The sequence below is a fragment of the Mus caroli genome, unplaced genomic scaffold (genome assembly GCF_978045245.1).
Source record: "Mus caroli unplaced genomic scaffold, Mus_caroli_1 scaffold_18, whole genome shotgun sequence".
In the NCBI taxonomy this organism is placed as follows: domain Eukaryota; kingdom Metazoa; phylum Chordata; class Mammalia; order Rodentia; family Muridae; genus Mus; species Mus caroli.
This window is the reverse complement of record NW_028227273.1, coordinates 8,250,522-8,276,579: the sequence shown is the minus strand read 5'-3', so window position 1 is coordinate 8,276,579 and position 26,058 is coordinate 8,250,522. Positions and strand designations below refer to the sequence as shown.

Genomic DNA, 26,058 nt, shown 5'->3' with positions numbered 1-26,058 from the left:
AACCTAGGGAAAGCACAGAACTCTCAGAGCTGGCAGTAACATGAGCAGAGCCATGAAGGAAGTAAAGGGGCAACCCACTCAGACAGCTAAAGGTCCCGTGGCAGAACTGTGCCTGGCTGTAAAGTCCAGTGGAGAGGCCATTGTGGCTAGAAGAATAATGAGCTATGTCGCCTTATCTGGTTACTTTGGAAGATAACACAGCGGAATTATAACTGAGGTGGACTATGAGGGCAGGTACGTGCCACGCGAAGGCACCCGATGGCCCGTTTAAGACATACGGATGGAATTTCCTTTGGGCCAGTGCGGTCAAGGAAAACCTCCTACAGGAGGCCATGTGGATGTTTTAGGGTTTCCCTGGCAGAAGAAATGGCAACACAACTTGGAGGAGAGTTTGTGCTGCTGTCGAGAAGAAAAGACAGAGGCCAGGGCAGTGTTTGGACAGTCTCAATGGCAGACGGAGAAGGTTCTGCAAAGCCAAGGGAAGTCTGGCTGCCTCACCCCAGGGAAGCCTGGCCTCGCTGGCAGAGCTGCCCCCATTCAGTGTCTCCAGGCCTGCCAAGACCCAAGTCTTGGTCTCCACAGCTGCTGTCCAGGCATTGGGTTCAAAGCTTCCGCTAGCAGACTAAGCCTTTCCCCTGCCCCTTAATGGGCATCACTCTTTCAGTGGGCACAAGTGAGGTTCCCTCCAAGCCATGGACCCTCTCCCAGAAAGAAACCCCCTCCGAGGTCTGCAGGAGACCTCTCAGCCCTTCTGTACTTGCTGGGACCCCTCAGCTGGGAGTGAGAGAGGGAAGGAAAAGGGGGGCACCTTTTCTTAATGGAAAATACTCCTGGCTTTCTGAGCCAGGAAGGCAGCCAGGGCTTGAAGATAAGGAGTCCAGGCTTCAGACCAGACTCCTGTGCCAGCAGCCCTGAGTCTTTCTCTCTCCTTACATCACTCATAAACCTGTGTGAGAAAAGCTGGGAGGTGGTTTTACCCAGTGACAGGGCAGCAAGGGATTAACAGCTAATGTACTTTGGTTTACAGAGGCATTGTTACATAAACTACTCAGGAAGGGTCGGATATCCCCTGGGCTAGTGCTCCTGTTCCTGGGTTGTAACTCTAGAGCTAGGGTTGTTTTACTCACTTGCCGTTTATTTTCAAAAGAGGTAGAAAAACACCCCAGTCATTATTGAACCAGCAATCACACTTTAGAAAGAGATAGCCACAACTCCTGAATCTTCTGGGAGCAGGATTTTGTGCGGCGGCTGTTTCTTCTTGGGCCACCATTCAGTCTACAGAAACTGCTCTAGGTGAGACCTATATTCTTGGAGCTCAAAGAAGGCCTCTGAGAGCCACAGAAGTATCTTAACAATGGTGGCCCCTGCACCAAAAAGGGATGTGGCCACTGGCTGCACAGCCATATTTATGCGTGCCTCCCCCACTCCCATCCCCACCAAAAATAGGGCCTGTGTCAGTTGGTAAAGCAACTATCTCCCAAACACGGGGTCTGAGATCAATCCCCAGAGCCAACACAAAAATGCTGGGCAAAGTCCCAGAGATGAGAAGCTGGGGCTCATTGGCCAGCCAGTCCTACCCACCCTGGGGAGCTTCAGGCCAGTGAGAAAGACTGTCTCCAGATGAATGACAATCTGAGGGTAATACTCAAAACTACCCTCTGTTTTCCACGTAGGCACACATGCGCGTGCACACACACAGGCACACTCACACATGCTCACATAGACCACACACATGTGTGCACACACACACACACACACACACACGTACACTCACACATGCACACATATACCATACACGCGTCCGTGTACACATACACTACACACACACACACACACACACACACACACACATACTTTTTTGTAAGTTGAAGCCGAGTCTAGAGCTATGGTTCAGCAGTTAAAAGCTCCCGAGGCTCATGCAGAGGACCTAAGTTCAGTTCCTAGTCCCCACATCACCACTAACTGTCTGAAACTGGTAAAGGGGAACCTGGCGCCCTCTTCTGGCACCTGTGGTGACTGGATGCACTTGGTACATAGGGATACATGCAGGCAAAGCATCCATACACATAAAGTGAAAGTAAATAAATGTTAAAGACTGAAGTGGAGGCAGGGTTGGGTGAACGACCTTTTAAAGAGTCACTTCAGAGTCAGATGCAGGAGGGCACTCAGGCCCCGGGGAAAGAAGAGCCACTGATGCCTGCCTCCCCTCAGCTGGGCATGGAGAGGGAGAACAGCTGAGAATGGCAAAGGCAACGAGGGCCCCTCTCTATTTATCTTTCCTATGAGCCTGCATACTGTTGCTATAAGCTTGAGGGCAAACAAAACCAAAGGGTCACATAGCATTTGAATTTCTCTTTAGAGGAAATGGAAGCAATTGCCAAACTGTTGACGCTCCCAGACAAGAAAGCCAATGTCCATCTTGGCACAGTAGGGTGGGGAATTTTCTGAGGGTGATATTTGAATAAAGACATCTAAACTAGGGGGAAACCATTTCTCCAGATCTTATCACTGTACAATGAAGACTTGTATAGAAACTGTTTGTCCCCGCCGCGTGTTTACTCGCCAATGGGAAGGATATCTCCAGGGCCAAAAGTTCAAGCTGCTGTGCACTCCCAAGTGGCGTGCGAACTTCAAGTGAACTGGCTTCCAAAGAGGCTCCAAAAATGAACTGGAAGGTCTTGTCTCGGAATAGTCACTGTACTCACTAAGGTCCTCCATGAAGAGATTTGAAATACCTAGAGAGATGAAAGGAAGGGTAGTGACGCTTCCACCAGCGCACACACATGCACACCAGCACATACAAATACACACCAGCATACACACATGCATACCAGCACACACAAATACACACCAGTGCACACACATATGCATACCAGCACACACAGATGCACAGCAGCACACACACATGCACAGCAGCACACACACACACATGCATACCAGCACACATAAATATATACCAGTGCACACACATGCACACCAGTACATACAAATACACACTAGCACACACACATGCACACCAGCACACACACACATGCTCACCAGCACACATGAATACACAGCAGTGCACACACATGCACACCAGTATACACAAATACACACCAGTGCACACACATACGCATACCAGCACACACACATGCACAATAGCAAACACACATGCACAGCAGCACACACATGCACAGCAGCACACACATGCACACCAGCATACACACATGCACACCAGCACACACACATGCACACCAGCACACACATGCACACCAGCATACACACATGCACACCAACACACACACACATGCACACCAGCACACACACATACACACCAGCACACACAATGCTTACCAGCACATACATATGCACATCAGCACACACACACACACACACACACACACACACACACACACAGAGATACTTCCTCTGACATCCTAGTTATATGTCATCAAGCTTGCAGGTTTAAACGATTATTTATAATAAGGCAGATTTCCCCTACCAATGTCGAATAGGGGAATGTCAGAAAAAAGTGACTTAGTTGTTTTTGTTGTTTGTATTAAAAGTTAAACCCAGGGCCTCATGCAAAACTCGACAGAAACCACTACCAACTGTAGTGTGTAGTGAGTGGCTATTTGCCCAGCCCTTTGTCCACTCTGTATGTTACGACAGAGTCTGGGTCTCCAGGTTGGCCTTTGAACTAGGTGCATAGCTCCTGCAAGCCTTGTCCTTGTGATTCGCCTGCCTCCACCAGGAAAGCAGCTGAGAGGCTCTGCTTGAGCTTCCGGGCTTAATTTAGAAATTTAAATGGTGGCTTGCATTGATTTTCAGATGTGTTGCCATAACAGAAAGCTGCGGCTCTCCTCGAGTTGGGCTTCAGATCCTGCTGAGCATCGTGTCAAGTACCTACACAGTCTCTAGACTTTTAGTACATCAGGGAATGTTCACTGAATGCAATTTATCTACTTTCTTGGGCATCCAAACTCCCACTGAGCTGCAGTCTGCTATGGAGGGAAGAGTACGGCTCTCCAAAGAGCTATTGTGGGTTCCATCTGCTGACTGCATCATGTTGGCCAAGCTATTTAAACTTCTCTAGACTTCCGTTTCTTTGCCTCCCAAATGGAGAGAGTGGTGGCAAGTTCGGGAGAGTCAGTGAGGGCCATAGTGTGAAGCTGTTCGGAGTGTCACCTTGTGCTTTGTGCCAGGGACGTAGAATCTCGTCATAGTCTTGCTTCTGTTATCATCAGGGCACTGATGTTTCAGATCCCCACACGGGCACTTCAGCACAAGTTTGCTAAATCAACGTGGGGATGCCCTTGAGTGTTTATAGGCCCAACCATCAACCAGACAAATAAACAAAACCCCAAACCCACCCATCCCCGGGGTCTAAGTGAGAGCCCTGGATCGGCTTGCCTATTCCTTTGGAGTCTCCTCTGGCTGTGTCCTTTCGAGGGTTTTCCTGTTATTTATTCTAGAAATAGAGTGGACAGTATTTAGACCTGGAGGAGAGCCTCAGCTGCATGCAGAGCTTGGCTTCCAGTTCTTTCCACAGCTGCCTTCTTCCTAGACACACAGGGGATAATTGATTAGCACCAGGGTCTGTTCTTGCTGGACTTACTGATGGATCTCCTTAGCATCTGAGTCTTAGCCCACGCTCAGATGGGCCGTATCTGTGATTCACACCTATGGGTGTATCTTGGAAGGAAAAAATGTTTGGGTCGAGTGACTATCTTAGAAAATCCTGACATGCCCGTCTAGTGTACAGATGTGTTTTCTGTGACTGGAAGGTCCTTGAAGATGAGATCTGTGCTTTGGGTCCTTGTGTTGCTAAGGTCATACTCTTTGTCCATAGCACAATAGATGTCTGGGGATCCTTCAGTCTACTGAACTGAACTAGGCCTGGAGGGGTATATAAAGTTTTAGCTGATCGAATAGGAGAGCCAGAAGTATTTCTGAGGGAAGGTGGACATGAAAGGAGTTGGAGGCAGGAACTGGGAATGGTAAATAGCAATCAAGTACAGTTTAATTACACACAAGAGTAGTTGAGTGACAGACAGACAGCAGACATCTTGGAATATTTTAGTACTGTGTGGTCTAGCCTGACTTCACTTTAGACTGCCTGGCTAGTTTGAAGATCTAATTCCTCCATCCTATATTTGTTATCAGGCAAAGCAGAATCCCAGAACACTGGGTAGCAAGAGCCCCTCCTAGGACTCCAGGGACATTTAACAGAGAGTCCACTCTGAAGCCCTCTTTAACTATAAGTTCATGGCACTCTTAAGGGGGTGTTGCCTCAGTCTTAAGTTTAGAATTTCAGAATGAATTTAAAAGATTTGGGTAAAAGTCAGGGAAAGAGCTCTGTTTAATGCCAGAAATCTCATGCGACCAGTGGAAAGGATTCGCTCCAACCTCCCTGCCCTCACATTCCCCAAGCAGATCTTTTGCACTCACAAGACTGCCCATTTCCCAAAAGCTTGCAAATTGACTAATTTTGATTACAGTTCAGACCCTACTCCATTCCTCGTCACAGGCAAAACCACCATGTGTTCCAGGAACGAGACGTTTGGGAGTTCCTCACGGTGTTTATTTCCAGTAGTCGAAACCAAGTCATTCCATTTAGATGACATATTCTGAGTTGTTGAAAATCACTTCTGTCTGTAACGGAGAAGTCGAGATGAAGGATTCATTTCCTCAGTAGTTCATGTCCCACAGGTCATCAAGCACACAGCAGGAATGCGGTCTCGGCTCTTCTATGGATACCAGTTGTCAGACCAGGGGACTTAGACTCACCAAAGCAGTTACCCATGGTGTCAGGGCTCTGGTTCTACTCTTTTATCATGAAGAGTGTTAAAGCAATATTACGACAAATTGTTTTCATGTAGTGATGGCTTGATCTTTCCAACCATGATGCTTTGCTTTCTTAATTCAGGCTTTCGGAGCCACTTGTGCCCCGTAGGGGCTACCTTGGGATTTAAAGAAAAGCATATGTGTTTCTATCCTAACCTTACATCCATGCTAGCTTCGGGAAGAATCATGGGAAACTTTGTAGCACAGGAAGGAAGCTTTAGTATTTTGCTGGAGCCATTGGAACCTCTGCCCACAGTCCTGCAGAAACTTCTCAGTGGTTGACTGGTCCACATAACCATGAAGGCATTGACTTTGGCTTTGACTCCCACGTGAACTGCTAAGTCACAAAGAATAGCTTTTTGAAACTCTATTCTAAGCAAATGTAGCATTGAAGTGTTTTTCCTGGATAGTCTTCCATATGCATCTTGATACATTGTAGACTAGTTTACTATGCATTTGCCCATGGAACTACCAATACTTTGATGTTGAAAAAGCCAGCCCTGCTTTGCTGTCTCCGTAGGAACGATCTGCTCTTCCTGAACACAGGGCATAACGAGAGGTTTGCTCCCTCGAGGGTCCACTTGTACTTATCCAAGACTGTGCCTTTCGAACCTCGGGTTCTAACAAAATCTGATGTGGCGGTCTCCTTTTGTAGAACTTCTCTTTTTATTTTATTTACTTTTGTAGTTTTAGCATAGCGGATTGGAACCAGGGCCTTGATCAGCATGGAGCCACCACTGAGCTGTGTCAGTAAAAAGCTCTCTATAGCTGGGCATGGTGGCGCACGCCTTTAATCCCAGCACTTGGGAGGCAGAGGCAGGTGGATTTCTGAGTTCAAGGCCAGCCTGGTCTACAGAGTGAGTTCCAGGACAGCCAGGACTACACAGAGAAACCCTGTCTCGAAGAAAAAAAAAAAAAAAAAAGAAAAACAAAAAACGAAAAAAAGCTCTCTGTTTACGTTCTAATCTTGACACAGAACAAGTAAGATGAGCTGACCTGGAACTTCCCATCCTCCCTTTCAGTTTCCCCAGTGGCTGGGGTGAAGGTCCACATCACCGGGCCTGTCTTTTTATTATCATTATTATTATTATTATTATTATTATTATTATTAGTAGTAGTAGTAGTAGTAGTAGTAGTAGTAGTAGTAGTGCTACTGCACTAAAAATACATGATTATATACTGGCATCAGTTCAAGGCGAGCCTAGGTTACACAATGAGTTCTAAGCTACCCTGGTCTCTGAAAAGTCAAAAAATGAAAAATCAAAATCAAACATATGACTATGGTTAAGCTCTAAAGTTGACCACTGAGAAACAGTCTGTGCTGTTACTACAGGCGTTAGTACCTTAGTGAGAACCAAAAGTCGAGCACATTTGCAACTTGATTCAAGACCAAACACCTGCTGGACTTGCTCTGATCCTCTGAGGGAATCTTATATGTTGCCAAGACTGGTCTTGAACTGATTAGTTCAAGTGCGCATCCACCTCTGGCTTCCCACACACTGGGTGTGGGCTATAGCACACACCACCATGCAAGCTGTTGCTGCTTTTCTGCAGTACAGAGATTCCCAGATCTCCCTCCTGGTAAAGGTAGAAGCCTCCATGACTGACCCATGTTGTCTCTGAATGTTTTCCCCTCTTGCCCCATCTCCTCCGTGTCCTGGTCCCCAAAAGATTAGGCTGTCATCTTTTATTCTTACCAAGTTCTTCTGCTTCCTGTGTAATCAGTTGGAATTGTTCACATAGAAACATCAGCGAGAAGGGAAGACACGAACAGCAGTAAGGAGGAGGTTAGAGTAGAGGATTCGAAATAGGTCCAGGGATTGACTGACCTGGGCCTCCGAGGTGTAGAGACAGCCTGTGTCCTCTCCTTTGTCTCTGGTCAGGTCCCTGTTTAAAGTTTGTCTGTGCAGCTGTTAGCTTCATTTTGATTGTAGGCATGGGCCTGAGCCATTTGTCAGAGTAGCAAGAGATGGAGAGGACAGAGGAAACTGTTGATAGGGATACCCGAGGATCCATACGCTGACCCAGGCGGGGCCTAGGGTGAGATATCCCTGAGGAAGCCCACAATCAGGCTGAGGCAAGCTGCCGGCCTGAAGGAGGAGAGGAAGCTCTGTTGTAGAAATGTGGTCTCACCATTCCCGGCAGGGCTTAGTGTCCTAGGTATGAGCCTTTCATGGAGAAGGCCCAGGCCCCATCGACTGTAAAGACTTTTAAGACATGGAACTTACCAAGTGGGCTATGCTGGCTGGACCACTGAGCCTGTCTCCCCCGTGCTGGGATTACAAGCACCCTACCTTGTTCATCTTTCTTACCTGGGCCCTGGAGATGGAACTTGAATCCTAATGCTTGTACCTCAAGCACCTTCCTTCTAAGCCATCTCTCCTGTTGTCTGCTATACTTTCAACTAGAAGAACAGCATGGTGGTAGAAACCGTAGGGCTTCTCCCCAGAGTATGTCTTTTCAAGCCTCTGTGAATTGCCGCCCAAGCCTTCCATCGAAATGAAGCTGATTCTAAGAGCAGTGCAGACAAACTTTAAACAGGGGCCTGGCCAGAGAGATATCCCTTGTCTTCTAACTTTATTTAAAACTCGCAAGGCAATGGTCACATCCAAACTCAACACGTGCACAGGGAAGGAAGACTCCGCGGGACCTCGGGTGGATTAGCTCTGCCAAGGTGCCGGCGTGCACACAGGATTATTACTGATGCTGTGCCAGAGTCATGTTCAATCAGCATTGGCTCTGCACTTTCAATGACCCAGAGCCCTCTGTCATCAGAATTACGTCCTTAATCTGTTCTAGGATCATTGCCACAATCTTATCACTCTAATTATAGCCCCCAAAAATGTGAAATCGGTTATATAACTCAGAGCCTGTTTGGACTCCTTATAGACATGCTTATATGGCAAGAAAAACAACTTTCAGGCCAACCAAAGAGGGAAAGAGTCATACATGCTGTAATGATTCCGAGGGCTTGTTTTTTTAATATTAGAAATACCCTGTTGATGTTCTTAAAAAAAATATTGCATTACTTAAAAAAAAAACCCAAAAGCTTAAAGGGCAGTTATATAGTGTGCCTTAGGGGTAAATCAGTCAAAAGGGAACTGTTGCCTATAAAACATTATGAAAAATAATGAAAATATCCACTAAGATTCTTCATTATTGGTTAAAAACAAAGCGTGCAGGATTGTGTGTCTATGTGGTAGGGATGTGGCAGAGTTTGCGGTAACTCAGATGACATCAGGAAAAGGACAGTGTGAGAGGGGGGCTGTTGTTTCAGACTGTTCCTCTCAGTCACCAGGATGGAACTCCACATGCAAGGAATCAGAAATGAATTTCTCCATGTCCACAAATCGTCAGAACCCAGGGCGGGAGAGACAGCTTGGCAGCTAAGATCACATTCTGTTTTTGTAGAGGATGCAGGTTGGGGGGTCCCAGCATCCGTATGATGCCTTCCAATCACCTTCAATTCCAGTTCCTGGAGGTCTTATGCCATTCCTAACCTCTAGGCTCCTGGATGCATATGGTGTACATGCACTCGGGCACATATGTACACATAAGATAAATATTGTCTTTAAATCTCCAAGAGTACCTTAGTGCAAAGACTAAGAATGTAGACACGCTTTGGGTCCATGTGAGCACACAGTGTTGAGTGAAGAGTGGAGAAATTCTGAACTTAACTTTGTCTTCTTATCTAATGGGGAAGATGTAGGTACATGATATGACTAATGGGTCTCGAAGTCTCAGTTATATATCATGATTTACAGTGAAAGTTGCCGTCAGTATAGAATAGTAGTCTAGGAGGCTTGGATGAAGTCTTGAAGACAGGTGTAAGTGGGAGTAGGGGTGGGGTTCAGGGTGGAGGAAGGGATTTGGGGCGCTCTCCTGACCCCAAGCACTTCCACACACAGGTTGAGATCAGAGAATTAGAAGTTCTGGAATCCACTGTGAGACAAGACTGTCTCATCCTTGAGCATAGAGATGTATTGGATCCTCCTAATTCCTGCCTTGTGACCAAGTCCGATCTGGTCAGCAGCAGCAGAATTCTATGTCTCGGGTGGCTGATGGTTCTACAGCAGTGCCCTCTGGACTGTGTGGCAAGTGTCAGCTAGTCACTGCAGAGTGCTCCAGGGACCGTTCCCTGCAGAGTGGTCAAACAGTAGCTCTGTTGGTTTTCCTGCTCAGCCTTTACTATATCTTGAACCTGCTGAGGGTTCTCGGAAAAGATGAGCAGTGGCCTCAGGTGACCTTCTCTGGGGCTTTTAGGGACTCGGCTTTTAAAATGATCACGGGATGTGTTTCTATTCTATCTCTACTAGAGACATTCATCTAAGGACTGTTGCTGTATTTAGTGGTGGTATGGTCCCATGTTTTCACCATGTTCAGAGTTTCCACATTCTGGATTTTGAGAGGAGGAGGTTGCTCATTTAGCATGTGTGACTGGCGACAGTGTTCACTTTGTTTATAACGTTCTCACTAAGCACCGAGCTGCTTTCTAAGTACTTGTTGGGAAGAGCGTAGACTCCTCCACTGTGTTTGGCTATGGAAACACTGGGTACTTGAACCTCTTATTAAGGGTTGACAAGCGTAGCTGATAGCTGCCGGCGCATCTGCCCAAGCTCGAAGGGGAGAAAGGGAAGATGCTCGTCCTGGAAGACATGATCTGGAAATCCTCCCCTGAGGCTGCCAGGTTTGTGGTACTGTGTGGTCAACAAGAGGGCTATAGGTCGCCTCATCCGGTGTAACTTGATGAATGAGAGGTCATGCCAAAATTCAGAGTGGTTTGTCACATGCTGGATGTTAAATATTTGAAAAGCTGTGTATTTCACAACACCGAATTTGACCAGGGCAGAATCTGGGAAGTGTTGACTGTTCTAATCCAAGTGGCTCCTTATCTCCCTCCCCTTGTTTTCTGACTTAAGTAATTTGTGTCTAGGGGAGAATGCCAAGCACAAAGGAAGGGGTTAGCTTTCTTTCCAGTGAGGGCATGGCTTGGCCTGAAAGAAATCCCATAGAAGTATTCCCATCGGTGGTGGCTCGCCATTGACGTACATAGAGGAAGATTTTGCCGGGTACCAAGAAGGCTTAGGAAACTTGAAATTGGTTTTTCCGATGCAGTTCTCTCTCGTCTTTGCAAGAACCAGCCGGGTAGCTCATGAAATGTAAGATGTGGTTTGAACATTAGAACAGCAACATATATGCAAATTATCAATAATCTTAAAGTTCACATCTTATCTCTACACGACATATTTGTGTACATGTTTGTGTGTGTTCCTGCTTTTGCGTATGTATGGAGGTCAGAGTCCAATACTGGCTCTTAATAGTTCTCTCGCTGAGCCTGGAGCTCATTAATTCAGCGAGATAAGCCGGCCAGTGCACAATGGGCTGCTCTTCTCTGTCTCCCCAGTGCTAAGATTATAGGCATGTACCACCTCGCTAGGCATCGCTATGAGTTCTGGGGTCTAAATACATGGTGGAAAGCAAGCCCCCCACCAACGGAACCAGCCACTGGTCTCTAAGTCCCCGTCTTTTAACACATCTGCTTCTACCACCTGCCCTCAGCAGGCATGCCATGGTTGAGCTGCTGTTGTCCTTGATCCTGTTCTTGTCCCTTGTCCCTTCTCTAAGGGGAATCAGATGTGATTAGCCCTGCATGGGGGGGGGGGGTTCTGTCCAGCACCGAGCCAGGGGATCTGATATCTGACACGACCTGTCTTTGGGAAATGCATTGAGCATTTAGAGTAGAAGGACCCAGTCAGCGTACCAAAGAGGCTTTTCTACCCGAGGAAGTGCGTGCAAACCCAATCTCAGTCTATCTTTCTCTCGGTGAGTGTCTGTCTCTTATCTTTCCCATTTCTCTTCTCTTCTCTTCCCCAACCCCACACTCTCCAAGATCTCTCTAGGTAGCCCAAGCTGGCCCTCATCATATGATCTTTCTGCCTCAGCCTTCCCAGGACTAGGACTACAGATGTCTACCCCCATGGCTGGCTTGCTCTTTTTTTCTCCATCCTAGAGCTAATGAATCCTTTGCCACCTTACGGTCCTGTGGCACAAACCATCGTGTATGGTGCTGGTTTAGACCTTGGTTGAAGTGTCTGTGGGACTGATGCTCTTCTTACACAGCAGTGTTCCATGAAGGGCCTGTTGGAGCTAAGATGGCTGCTCTCATGAAGGGCCTGTTGGAGCGAAGATGGCTGCTCTCTGGAGTCAGAGTTAAAGGGCAGAGGAGGAGACGTGGCTTCTTTTTCTCAGCTGAACGGGTTGAGGCAAGGTTGTCCAGACTCACCCTTCTAGGCTCTCCCATCCTGCATCTTCTTCTCCTGTTTGGTATTCTCAGTGGCCTTAGCCCTTCCGTTGAGACCCCACTAAACACCACCTAGCACTGGTGACACAGAAGGCTCCCACCGCTCTGGGTGAATACTACTGGGCTCTCTCCACTCCCACGGTGCACACAGCCCCATGTCTCTCTGGCCTACAAATCTTTGAGTCCTCTATTGATTTAAAGTTGCTTGAGATAGGGCCAGTATTTGTCAGTACCAAACCCCCACATACATGTGAGCCTAGCTACCTAGCTGTGAGCCTGGGCCAGAGTCTAGCTTTTAGGCAACCAACTGACTTGTGCCTGGGTTGTTCCTACAAGGCCCTCAAGTCAGCTGAGAGGGACTTTTGATACTTTCTATGGAAAGGGCTTCCTGTTGTGGAGCCAGAACTAGAGCCCCTATTCCCAGGGCACAGAGCTTTCTTATGCATTCCCACTATAAAACAAGCTGAGTTCTCCCTGTAGTGGAATGTTGACCTTGGTAGACTGGTGTGAGAGTCCTCCTAGTCGGACACTTGTTAGCCTGTCGTGAAATCCTACATTAAGATTTGAGACTTTGTTTTGTTTTGGTTTTGAGAAAGGATTTCTCAGCTCAACCTGGCCTTGAACCTGCGATCCTCCTGTCTTATCTTCCCATGTTCTAGGATTAGAGAAGGTGTGTTTCACCACCCCCAGCAAGGTCTATAATAGATTTCATGTGATTTCTGTTTTCCCCATAGAACAGTATGACTAGTGGGACCAAGATCCAGGCAGGTCATCCTATCTGGATAACCACTACAGTGCTATCTAGGTAGGTTCTCTGAGATGTGCCTGAAGCATCTTCATGGCCAGGCCAAAGAGTGGAGGAAAAACCCAGTGCCCACTGCCTGGGGGTGGGCTGGGGGTTGCTCTTGTCCTTGCGCACTCTGGCCTTGGCCTCCAGTGTCCTACTTCTCCCTCATAGCTCTGTCCACGGTGTGACGGAGGCCATGGCCCTCCCCACATCTGTAAAGTCATTTCCCTTAAATCATGTTTGCCTTTCACAAGAGAAGAACCGACGTAAGAAAGCTTGGCAAGGCACTGCCACCAAGACTCAAGCTCCGGTAATTTCTTCTGGGCTCTTTGTGATTGTAGAGTTTGTGAAATTTAAGTCAACACCCTTCTCTAATCCCCAAGCCGTGAGAAGCCCTCAGAGGGTTTGTTTGCCGAGCCGTCTCTGCATGCCTGTGCTGTGGCACACCTTGGCTCTGGTGTTCTGCTCATTAGTAGGTGTCCAGTTTCGGCAATCATCTTGGGGTTGAGTGAGTTTAAACCGTGTGGGTTGCAGTGGAGGGAAAACATTATTTCTAGTCTTCTGGTTTCTTTTCTTCCCTTCCCTTCCCTCTCTCCTTGCCACACCCCTAGGAGCTAGGTGAATTATGTAATGTTAGGTGTGACCCTGGGGTTGGGGATGGGGGGTGGGGAAGAAAGGTCCTGTTTCTTTCTCATTCTCCAGCGCTGCCCTAGTAGCTCTGAAGGTGACCAGGGACACTGCTACCTGTGGCCTGGCAAGAACTATTGAATTAACTTTTTCCTTCCCTTCCTTCCCTCCTTCCCTCCTTCCTTCCTTTCACCCTCCCTCCCTCCCTCCCTCCCTCCCTCCTTCCCTCCTTCCTTCCTTTCACCCTCCCTCCCTCCCTCCCTCCCTCCCTCCTTCCTTCCTTCCTTCCTTCCTTCCTTCCTTCCTTCCTTCCTTCCTTCCTTCCTTTCACCCTCCCTCCCTCCCTCCCTCCCTCCCTCCCTCCCTCCCTCCCTCCCTCCTTCCTTCCTTCCTTCCTTCCTTCCTTCCTTCCTTCCTCTCTTTCTTTCTTGGTCATGTTCCTCCTTACACATTCCAATACATCTCCAAATTCCCTTCTTTGTATCCAAACCTCACTCTTTCATAAAAGCCAATCTAAGCATGGTCTTTCTCAAAGCCCAATGAGTAAAAGCATCCATGACCCCCTCTGGAGTCCATGACCATCTCCAGCCACAGCCCGTTCTCTCTCACCTCCACCTTGTGCCCAGCAGAGGAGGGTCGGGAAGAGGGAGGTCGATCTATGTGTCATTTGAGGGTGTGGAATTTCATTTTCTCCATGGGTACCCAGCTCCATTAGGCAAGCTGTTAATACTGAAAAGGTTCTAGATTCTTCCATAAGAGCTAAGTCGATAGTAATAAATGTCCCCCTGCAGTTTTAATTCCCCCCGACCCCCCTCAACTTTCTCCCATGCATTTAATCCTCAAGGTCGACCTTCCCAAGATCAGTAATGCATGTGGCACTCCGGTAAGGGGTGTCCTCCTCTCAGCTCCAGGGAAACCCCTGGGGTAGCCTGAGGCAGGGGGATTCTGAGCTGGCTTCTGGTATTGAAAGAGCTGCCCTTGTACCTCAGTGTACACACCACTTTGTGTGTCAGGACTGGGACAGTAGGGACCAAGGAGCCCAGGGCATCTGAGCACAGTGACAGCGAGGACCATGAGTGTGAACCAGTACCCACCACACTTCACCCAGTTGAAAGGCAAGTCTGATCCTTTGGGAGGAAGCTGGCACGTGGCTTTTCAGTTTCTTAAGAGCTGTCTACTGGCTTCCGCGGGGGACTTTCTCACCCAACACGGCTGGTTCCTCTTCTTCCTTTCTACCTCCACTTTACTAATATCACGTGAGAGACAAATAGCAGTGTGTCTCAGAGGGGAAGAGGTGACACCAGTCAGGTGTTGCTTTGCATGAAGTCCCCCTTCTGCCTGTTCAGCCACCGGTTTAAACCGGTTTCAAAAAGTTAATGTGTTCAGACTGCAATGATCCTTTACGCTGAAAACACTCAGGTAAAATCAAAACACCCAGGACTCTCCTAGACCCGAGAAACGAAGGGCAAGGCCACAGGAAACAAGGGAAATATACAGAAATTGATCCCCTTTGGATATACTAGCCATGAGCAATATAGAAGTGGAATTTTTTTTAAAAAATAACATGCCTAATAACACCAGAAATAAGTTTAACAAAAGAAATGGGTAACGGGTATGCAAAAATATTTAAAACATTCCTGAGGGAAATTAAGAAAGAACCAAATAGAGGAATAGTCTATGCTTTGGAAATTGAAGGTTCCATATTTCTAACCCAGCAGTTCTCCCAATGCATTTCTTGGTAGAAAGTTACACGCTGCTCTTAAAATTCTCATGGAAATAGAAAGGACTTAGAAGGGGCAAAACCGTGTGGAAAGAGAACAAAGTATCATGTTTGCTGGTTTCAAGGGTAGGATACTAAAGATCCACAGTGACAGACAGTGTGGCAGTGGGGACAGGACTGGTTATATGGGTTAGCAGGTCAGAGGTGAACTATGTTTACGCTCATCCGTTTCCTCGCGGTGCCACAACCATCCACCATCAATAAGACTACCATGCTACAACCCAAAATGTACTCTCTGTGGGCAGCGTGCCTAGGGGGAAGAGACTTACATATATCTTCCCACCCAGTCAACGAGCTGAGAATCTTAAAGGCTGTGGGCAATGTAAGTGTAACGTTGTCTTTTTGCCAAGAACGTCCGTGGTCGAGAGAATTAGACATGAAAAGGTGGGGGGAAAAAAGCATAAAGGTGAAGAGAATTCCTTGAGTCAGTGGAGGAAGCCACTTGGACTGCAGGCTCGGACAAGTCTGCTCCCTCGACCTCTGGTTTCATGATGGGCTTCCCTCTGCCTTGCTCTTACTAGATCCCATACGTTCCCATGTGGTGTGCTTTCACTGTCATTCCAGATTCTTGTTTTTACTTCCTCCCTGATTTCTTCAAGGGCCCAATCCTTATTCAGTAGTGTACTGTCCGATCCCCACGAGTGTGTGCATGTTCCAGGACTTCTGCTGCTGTTGGTTGGTGGTCACCTTTCCTTGGGGTCAGGTGAGATGTAAGCAGTGACCTCACCCTCCCTGCGTTTGTCGGGGCTCGCTTTGCGCCCTCACAGTCTGTTTTAGAGAAAGCTGCACGTGCTGCTGGGGATGCCCCTTCTGAAGCATCTGGAGGAATGTTCTGTGGGCATCTGTGACGTCCTTGTGACCGATGGTGCCATTCCAATGTTTCTAACTCTTGTGGGGATGACCCGTCAGTTAGTGAGACCGGTACATTGAAGTCTCCCAGTGCTGTTGTCCCGGCTCAATCTGCCCTTGTTTTATGAAATTGGTCGCGTCTATGTTGCAGTTGTATGCAATTAGAACTGTAACGGCCTCTTGATGGCTTGCTCCCCTCGTTGGTATCAGTTACTCTGCGGCTTTCCTCACTAGCTTGGCTTTGATAACCACTCAGTCAGATACTAGAACGGCAAAACCTGCTTATTTCCTCGCTCGGTTCCTTTGCTTAAAATATCTCCTCCGGGTCTTCACCCTGACGTAGGTTGTGTCTGTCTCCTGTGGGGCAGTGAGCTCCTGGGAGACAACAAATGGATGATTGCTGGGTTGGTTTTTCTGTTTTTGTTTTGTTGTTGTTGTTGTTTGTTTTTTAATCCAATGTAGTAGTTTGTGTCTTTTTGTTGGGGGATGAGACCGTTAATAATCAGAGCTATTATTGACGCTGTTTATCAATTCCTGCCGTTCTGTTGACTTTGCAGTGTTTGGCTTTCCCCTCCTTCCTCTCTTGCTATTATTCTAGTGTGGTTTATTATTTCCTTTGGCCTCATGGGTGGATTTGTTTTCTCTTCAGTCTGAAGGATTCCTTCAAGTATCTTCTATACAGCTGGTTTAGTCGTCCCAAATTCCTTTAGCCTATTTTTATCATGGAAAGTTTTTATTTTTCCTTCAATTATAACCGAGAGCTTTGCTGGTCAGAGTAGCCTGGCTTGGCAGCTACTGTCCTTCTGACCTGGAAATTCATATGTTCCCAGCCTTCCTGGCTTTTAAAGCTCCAGTTGAATAATGTACCGTTATTTTTATGGCCCTGCTTTTATATACGACTTGCTGCTTTCAATGTGCTTCCTGCAGCCTGTAGCGTTAGCACCGTAACTATGCTATGTGGAGGGAAGTTTCTTTTCTGTTCTTGTGCGTCTGTCATCTCTTTGTCTCACTCTGAGAACTTGGCTGTTATAATTCTTATAAGAATGTTATCTATTTTTCTCTATTCTAGTAGATGTATACAGAGAGATAATCAGCGTCTACTCTCCGTAGGTTTGATGGTGGTATACATGTCTGTAACTCTGTGTCTTCGTGCCGTTTTAGCTGTCTCCTTCTTTGATAGCCTCAGTCCTTCTACCTTGTCTTCCAGCTCGGGTGCTCTGCCTGCTCCCTGGGAGTCCCAGGAGCCTGCCAGCCCTTTCCCCCCACCTCGCTCTCTTCTGGTCCTGCAGATGGCCAGGCTGAGGTGAGAGGTGATGAGAGGCTCCACGGTGAGGAGCTCACATTACTCGGAGTTTTGACTCTCTCCTGGACAGCTTTGTTGTTGTTTTCTTCAAGGCAGTTTCTCTCCATGTCGCCTTGGCTGCTCTGGAACTCACTCTACAGAGCAGGTTGGTCTTGAGCTAACTGAAATCTGCCTGCCTGGGCTTTCTGAGTCCTGGGGTTAAAGGCCTGTGCCGCCATGTCAGGCCATGCATGGACAGAGCTTCCAGCCAGCCTGTGGTTCTCAGCTTCCTTGCCTGCCTCCACAAAGGGCTCTGTCCCAGCTCACTGAGCCTGTTACAGTCCTTGCAGGCTAAATGTTTACTGAGTTACTGCCGCTGCTTCCTCTCACTGAGTGTCGGTGGTGAGGTTGCTAGTCAGCCATCTTACCCAGAAGTTCCTAGGCATCAGCTCATACTTAACAAGGAAACTGACAGCTGAAGATGTGACCTGTTCATTCGAGGCTGCACAGCAGGCTGCACCTCTCAAGTCTTCCCCTAGTCGTTTTCTTCTGTCGCACATTGTTTCAGCCAGTGGCTGCCACCTGAGTGTGGGGACTCTCGAGTGTGCAAAGCTACTGTAGGTACAGAACAGTCACAGGGGCGTGAAACGAACTTTCAGTCCTTAGGAAAACCCATTGCCAAATTTAAAATCCCTGTGATTTCAGATGAACACAGAATCCTAAGTGTGAGTATGTCCCTTTGAAATCAGCCAGCTCCGTTTCAACCAGAGCTAAAACTCCTGGCTAAGGGCTTGTCTAGCTTAGTGGTTATTTTGTCTTATAAGGCTCGCTCTGGCCTTGCACGCATGAGGCCTGTGGGCAGTCCCTTCCTGGTCCCAGTCTCTCTTGGGAGCTGGCATTTATTTAGCACGTTGCTAAATAGAAAGTTCCTTTTGGGCTTCCATCAGGACTGGCTTCCCTGTGACTTGCTCTCTCACTCCGGGTACGCTCGTCAGAATGGTGTTCAGTATGTCTAATTATGTGCCAGTCACTCGAGGTTCCTAGTACAGGAGTCAGGAGCTCAGCAGTTTCCCAGGCTTACCTCTGCTGTGCTCTGCCAGTGTGCTTCATATTGCAGGTCTTAGTTTGTTCGTCTATAAAATGGAAATAAACTATCTACAGAAGCCACCCAGCACGCCAGTAGGACGCCCAGGCTGCTGCTTGTTGGCACGGAACATGGATCTTTCCCTGGGCCATCTTTGCTATTAATATCCCTGGTCCTTGGCCTTTAACCTTTGTTATCTTTTCCTACCACACCCCTTTCCTGTCAGATTTTTATGTGGGGTGTACATCTTCCTTATAGAGACTTTCCATTCCATTCTTGACTTCCCATATGTCATCGGCAGGGTTTGCGTGGTCCTTACCCCAATCCCTTTTCTCCTTCCCTTTCACAGAAGGTATTGTGCAAAGACAAAATTGGCGGCAATTTCTGAGTTTTAAGTGTTTCTAGTTTTAGGTCTCTCTCTCTCTCTCTCTCTCTCTCTCTCTCTCTCTCTCTCTCTCTCTCTCTCTCTCTCTCCCCCCCCCCCCTCCCTTCTTGAATCTATTCATTGAAAGGCTTCTCCTAGCCAGGCACAATAGTGCACACCTAATCTCAGAACATGAGATCCTGAGGCAGGAGGATTGCTGAGTTCTATGCCATTCTAAACCGCAGAGCGAGTCTCTGTCTTGAAAACAGAGAGGAGATGGGGTGAAGAAGAGGACTGAGAAGAGAAAAAGGGAGAGTGAGAAGCAGGGAGGGAGGTTCTAGACGGAGGGGTCCCAGGGCAGGCGCTGGGCACAGGGGCTTCAGAGGTCGGACATTGAAATTAGATTACCTAGTTCAGGGTCTTAGCAGGCCCCACCTCCAAGTCTCCATTTGCCCACCCCTTAAGAAGAGATAAAATTTATTATTTGTGTGTGACTGCATTTGTGGGTGCATTTTTGTGTAAGTGCCCACAGAATCCAGAAGACAGCATGAGACCCCCCCCCCCCAGAGCCAACATCACAGGATGCCAGGAACAGAACTTCTGTCCTTTGAAAGAACAACAAGTGCTCTTTAGTTAAAAGGCTTAGCTGCAGCTGCCTCCCCGTCCTGGGTACCATCTCTTTCATGTGTTGCTTCTGAGAACCAAGACACAGAAGTCACAGTGACAGTTATTCTTCCCCAAACCCATCCCATTGGGGCTATGTGAAATGGGAAACCCTGTTACAGTTATCTTGGGCAGACAGAGTGTTCTCCCACCAAGTCCCTCCTCCCACCCCAGAATTCCCAGCTTCTTTCATTGTAGTTTAAAGTTACTGCTATAGCGCACTGCAGGAACAGTAAGACTTGGCACAAGGAAACAAAGACTCCATGCAAAGCCTTTGCTCGCCGAGTGACCCTGGGAGCTGGCATTTCGTTCGGCTTGAGTTTATGTTTCTTACTCAAACTCAAATTGTCGAGGGTTTAGTTTGCTCTCCTCCAACATAAGAATCAGCACATAGCTACCGACCTCTCCTGCCAAGGTCCTGTGGGGGCCACCTGTGGAAAGAGCAGAGCATAAACACCACCCTTGGGATTACCCACTGGCCGTTTTTGTGATGACCGCGATGCAGATGAGGGAGAAGAGCCCCAGACAGCAACGCCAGGAAAGGCAACATGTAGATTCTGACCCAACCCAAGACTATTTTCTCAGTTTGAAGTGGGAAGAGATCTGATGAACTGCTGCTTGGCTCACTGATCTAGGGAATCACAGAGATGTAGACAAGGCTGGCGGGGGTGGGGAGGTGGGGGTGGGGGGCTTCTGCTTCTTCTCTCCTGGGAGGACACGAGTGTCTAGGATGTAGTGGCCATGGCCGATTACACAATGCACCCGGTGGCCTCACCACCCATCCAGCTCACTGGGCAAGCGTGGAACGAGTTGCCGATCCAGGTCATTGTTTGCTCAAACCAGAGTTCGGCCAAAGCTGCCAGGCAATGGGGATTTTGATTCCCAGAAATCCAACTTGGAGACAAGAGGCAGTAGGGGGCGGGGTGAGGGGGCGGGACGGTTACAGATGAAAACATCTAGTAAAGATGTTCAGAAAGACTGCTCGCTATAGCAGTGGAATCCGTCTGTCCTTCTAGACGTCCCTAATTCCGTGGGTTAGGTCACACCGAATAACCCTGCAACCACTTAAAACGCTAAGCTCAAATAAAGGTGTGCTCCTCATTTATCTGCACTTGGTTTTCTTTTGTCCAGAAGAATCTTCTGCCTCAGCAGGGGCCTCTTATGTCACTCAGGGATGAGCCTCTTCGTGTACCTTGCTTAAGCATCAACATGACTAGCCAATACAGCACAGAGCGTCCCACTGCCTGGTTGAGAAAAATACATCTTTAAGGTCCCCGGGATTGGAGGAGGCCAGCCCTCACTCATGGGGCCTTTGCAGAGATAAGCCAATCCGAGAGGCAGTTCGCCCTTGACTGTTTGCCCCGACGCCTGTCCCTTGTGGCATTCTCAAGCACTTGTGTCTGGCCTGGGCTACCGGCCTGCCTCTCGTACCTGCCTGCTTGTTGAATGTTCAGAATGCCGGTGATGGTGCGTCTGGTTAATATGCAAGGTCTCCTTATCGCTTTCCGCTCAGGGTTGGACGTTTGCAATCTTACCATCTAAAGGGAGCAAACATTCAGAGTGAATAAACTGAATGGTAGTCACTCTGCGTTCCCCTCATTTATTTGTTTGCTTTTGTTTTGAGACAGAGTTTCACTATATAACCCTTAGTGGTCTGGAACTTGCTTTGTAGACCAGACTGGCTTCAAACTGACAAGAGATTTCCCTGCTCTGCCTCCTGAGTGCTGGGATTAAATGCATGTGCCACCACCCCACCCACCAGCATATTCTATATTTTATTAATGAATACGGGAGCACCTCTTGGGCTCAGAATTACTCTCTATTGGAAGTTGAGAGAAGGGCCATTTGGTCCAACATATATTTTCTCTGAAGGCAATAGTGGTTTATTACAGAAATGTATTTCCAGTCCCCCTAGAACTGAAGTTAACAAAATGGATAACCAGTGTAGCCCTCCTGCTCCAGTCATGACGTGTGAAGTCACACAGGCTGGCCTCTTCATGAGCTTTGTGCGAACAGCCCAGGAGCCTGCTATACTGGAACATCATTGCTGCTCACAAATACGTCATGACACCCACTGTAGATGAGGCTTGAAGTGGGTCTCAGAGTCACCATGGCCCAGGTGACCACACAGTCACTGTGACTGAGAGACTTTTGGAGGGAGACAGGCAAAGCCATTATGATCAGTGGTGCCCTCTCATGCTAGGCACACAAAGATGGCTTTGCCTCCCAGGTCCCTGAAGGCCACTGTGGCAGAAGATTCAGGGCCAGAAGACCTTGGGCTCACCAGGGTCCCTCTACCCTCTCACTCGTGTCACCTGGTGTTCATCCTCGGGACCCAAGGATTCATGGATGGCCCTGTCAGTCTTACAGTCAGACTGAAGGTCTGCTTGTTTGTTTTTGTAATGGTTTGTTCTTCATCCTGGGGTTTTTTTGTTTTTTGTTTTTTTAAAAATTAGTTTGTTTTATTGTCTCTGATTCCTCCCTGGCCAATGTTGTGGTTAGCCCAGTGTCTCAGAGAGGCCCTTTAAGTCAGTTTGTGGAAACTGAGTCCTTCCTTAAAATGGTTCCTGCAGACGGGCTGGAGTGGTGCTCAGTGCTGGAGCCTGGGCTTAGTGTGGACAGGGGCCTGGGCTTCATCTCAAGGGGCTTAGCTCTGTGGATGGGGGATAGCTCAATGGGACAGCACCTGTCCAGCATGCCTGAAGACCGGGGTTTGATACCCAGAATGACAAAGAAAAAAGCATGCTAGAGAAAATTTCAGTGCCTCCTTGGAACCTATCAGGATCCATAACGTGGAATTTTAGATTCTCCCGATTGCCTGTTGGGGAAATCGTGGCTGCCGCCTGGTTACCTCGACACAGGGCTGGCAGTCCTGAGTGTCCTGTCAGCACCTTGCCCCCATTAATTCTTCAGTTAAATACTCCTTGCTGTCCTCCTAGGAGTACAGTGCTGTTGAGGGCTGGGGATGTGAGTCGAGCCAGCTAGACAAAGGCTCCTGCTGAAGACAAGATGGAAGGCAGGGCTGAGAGCCAGGGAGTGTGCTGTGGTCTCCCTGTGGGTCTTCCTGGCACATGGATGGGCTTGCTCCATCCAGTCAGCCTCTTCCTGCAAGCCACGGGCCATGTGTCATGAGCGTCCCGCTAGATTTCTAAAGCTGTGCTTCGGAATTAGAAACAGGACACAAACTGAGGACTAAGCAGTAAACGTGAAAGCCGGAAAGGATGATGTCTGGGGTTCTCTGAGACCCACAGCAATGCTCTCCTTACTGGCAGATTGTATTCCCCTCCCACCCCTGACTAAGAATGTCCAAAGGGGCCCGGCAGTGGTGTCTCATGCCTTTAATCCCAGCACTTGGGAGGCCTAGGCAGGCGGATTTCTGAGTTCGAGGCCAGCCTGGTCTTCAAAGTGAGTTCCAGGACAGCCAGGGCTACACAGATAAACCCTGTCTCGAAAAAAGCAAAACAAAACAAAACAAAACAAAACAAACGAATGCCCAATGGAGAAAAGCAAACAATTTTCTCCCTTCAGACCTTACCGAGTATCCTGCAGTTAACCATATCAGCCACTAGGTGGCGACAGTAGTTAGCAAGGCAAGTTGGTCTTTGTGACTCATCCAGGCAGGAAGAGGAGACTGGAGACCTAAAATAGTTTAACTGAGCGAGGTGACCAAACGGGTGCCGTTCTAGAAGGATACACTCTGAAGCTTCTGGTTTCCAGTATTGGCAAATATTTCCTTTCATATACAAAATTCTAAAGTTAGACAGGAAGAAAAATAAGAGTAGGACTAGCTTTTAAAAAGCAGAGCCGTAGAAGCTTGCCCTGTCTGGTCCTACTTTTGTCTGTTTGACGTCTAAAACGAAGACGCTGAAATAATTTCTGAGCTCGTAAGCAGACTGTAGTGTCTGCGGCTGCGCTCTAAACCCCACCCGGTGGGGACAGAGCTGTTTGGAGTTCTGTGAAACTGGCCAAGTTTGTTTGTTTTTATTTTAAATAGAAGTAAACCGCGCTCCCAGGATAGAGAGCCCAGCTACTGTGCTACTCTGACCATCTTGAAAACTGACAAGAAAGAATTTGTCAAGTGTTTGGTCCGATTGAGGTCCCACTGTTTTCTTCTGGGTGATTCCTGTTCTGTAGGAATGGGAGCAGCGCTTTCTATCAAACTCACGCTGGGACCCGGGGAGAGGGCGGGATATACATTTGTAATGACTTCACAGAATCTCCCTTCCTCTGCGAATACCTGTCTCAGGCGTGGGTCCTCAGATTCTCCACTGGCTAATGACATTTTAGTGTCTATGGAAATCATTAACTTCCCTGAGAGACTCAGCCTCATTCCTTTGATAACTGCAGCTGCCTATATCGCAGCGAGGCATTCCTCCGTACTCCGTACTCTTTGGTAGCCACCAGTTAATCAGATTTCTTTGTGCTGATACTTTCTTTAACAAGAGGTATTTGGTGATGACGGAGGGGCAGTTCTAGCAAACAAAGGGTTTAAACCCAGCCCCAGGGGCTCTGATTACCTTCGGCAGCCCACACCCGATGCAGAGCCTGCCTGAATGCTATCGCTTTTCTAGATTAGATAGAAGAATTAGGGAGACATTTTTTAGGGTACCTATGGTCTGGTTTTGGTGACAGTTCACACAGTGGGAACTAGAAAATGCCACATCGGCCTAATACTGATAACAGAAAGTATTTTAGAAGGCAGCACTCTATTTACAGTTTTAGTAGACTATCTTTTATTTATTTACTGTTCATATCATAAATGTAAACAACGTGTCATAATTACCTCCACCACCAATGACCCACTCCACACAAGCACCCTGACACGTCCTCTCCCCCCACTTCATGTACCTTTTTAAAGATTTACTTATTTATGTTGTGTGTATGAGTGTTTTGCCTGCATGTATGACTGTGCACTTACATGTATGTATGGTCCCTGCAGAGGTCAGAATAGGGTGTGGGAATCCCTGGAAATGGAGTGGTTACAGATGCTTGTGAGTCACCTTGTGGGTTCTGGGATATGATCCCAAGCCCCCTGCAGTAGCTACAAGGGCTGCTAAGCACTGGCGGTCCCTTCAGTGCCTCTTCTGGCTCTGTTGCTCTTGTGATCCACCAAGCCAGGTTCTTTCTGTGGGCCCCTTAGTGTGACACAAGGCTCTCCTTCATCCTCGCACGTGTCTCTGTCATGGCTCAGGCTGTGGACATTGCCATTACCCATGAGTATGGGGGATAAGGGCTGGGCGGAGCCATTGCTGTTGCTACTGAGACCTTCAGCTGTACACATCATTTGCAACCAGAATATGAAGGAGGGGGACGGTGACCTACTTTCCAAACTTGCAAGATCATGCTTGAATCTATGTGACCCTTAGACATTCTTGACCTTTCCAAATTTTTTATCTAAATTCTGCCCGACTTCAGAGCTGGGACTCGATGTTTTATGATAGCGATTCTTCAAATTGTTCCTATTCAATAGGTTTTTTAAAAAATGGTGATCAGTAGTGGTGATATAGTCCTGAACGATACAGAATTAAGCAATAACCAGTGAGCTCTGTCTGTGGTGCCACCAGAGAGGCTCGGGTGGTGTGGCCAAGCCTGGATTCTATCCACACTACCACACACTTCTCCCCCTCCCCTAATTTTTAAAGGTGTCTATTAAGAAAGAAAAATGAGAGAGATGGCTGTTTGAACCCTGTACCTTGAAAGAATGCTGTCTATCTAGTATGCTTTGGTCATATGGAAGTAGTTATCTCTGAAAGTCCACTGAGAATCTTAGTCCAAAACAGTAGTTTAGTCTGTCTTGTTTTCTCACATTCTTTTGAAATTCCTTATTTCCCAACAAGAGGGGGAAGTAGGTGTCACTTAGGCGACCACTTTCTGAGACTCCCCGAACAGCACACAGTCACCTCTCCTGTCCTCTTAGGCTCCTGGGTTGGAGGGTGAGCATCGCCAAGCTACTGAAAGCTTTGCCTAATTCTGTCCATCAGAAGGCGGGAAGGCCATCTGCGTGCGGGGACCACGCACTTCAGGGCATGCGTGCTGTAACTGTAACTACATTTCCGAGAAACAGCTTTTCAGATGTCAGCAGAAAGAATCCCTTTTCTTTTCCCAGTCCAGAATTAGATACTTCTGTTGGGTCTTTATCTTCAAGGTCAAGATCTTGTCTTGTGGAGTGTTTTTGAGACAAGAGTCTCACTCAATATGTAGCCTGGCTGGCCAGGAACTCATCCCAGTCTCTACCTCAGAGATGCTGGAATTAAAGGTCTGTGCCACCCCACTTTCTCTCCCCCTTTTATTAATGAGCACACAAAGATAAGACAATGCCTCTGGCCTCCTGGAGTTTCCGGTTTCTCCCCCTCCCCCTCCCCCTCCCCCTCTCCCTCTCCCTCTCCCTCCCCCTCTTCATCCCCCTCCCCCTTCCCCCTCCCCTTTCCCCCTCCCCCTCTGTGTGTGTGTGTGTGTGTGTGTGTGTGGCCTTTGGAGGCCAGAAGAGAGCAT

The 26,058-nt window shown here is 47.9% G+C and overlaps 1 protein-coding gene across 1 annotated transcript in view; it reads left to right on the top strand.

The window, feature by feature from the left end:
• The window catches only part of Prkce (protein kinase C epsilon), a 481,070-nt gene that overhangs the window by 338,717 nt on the left and 116,295 nt on the right, over positions 1–26,058 (top strand). The gene's annotated exons all lie outside the window — the stretch shown is intronic.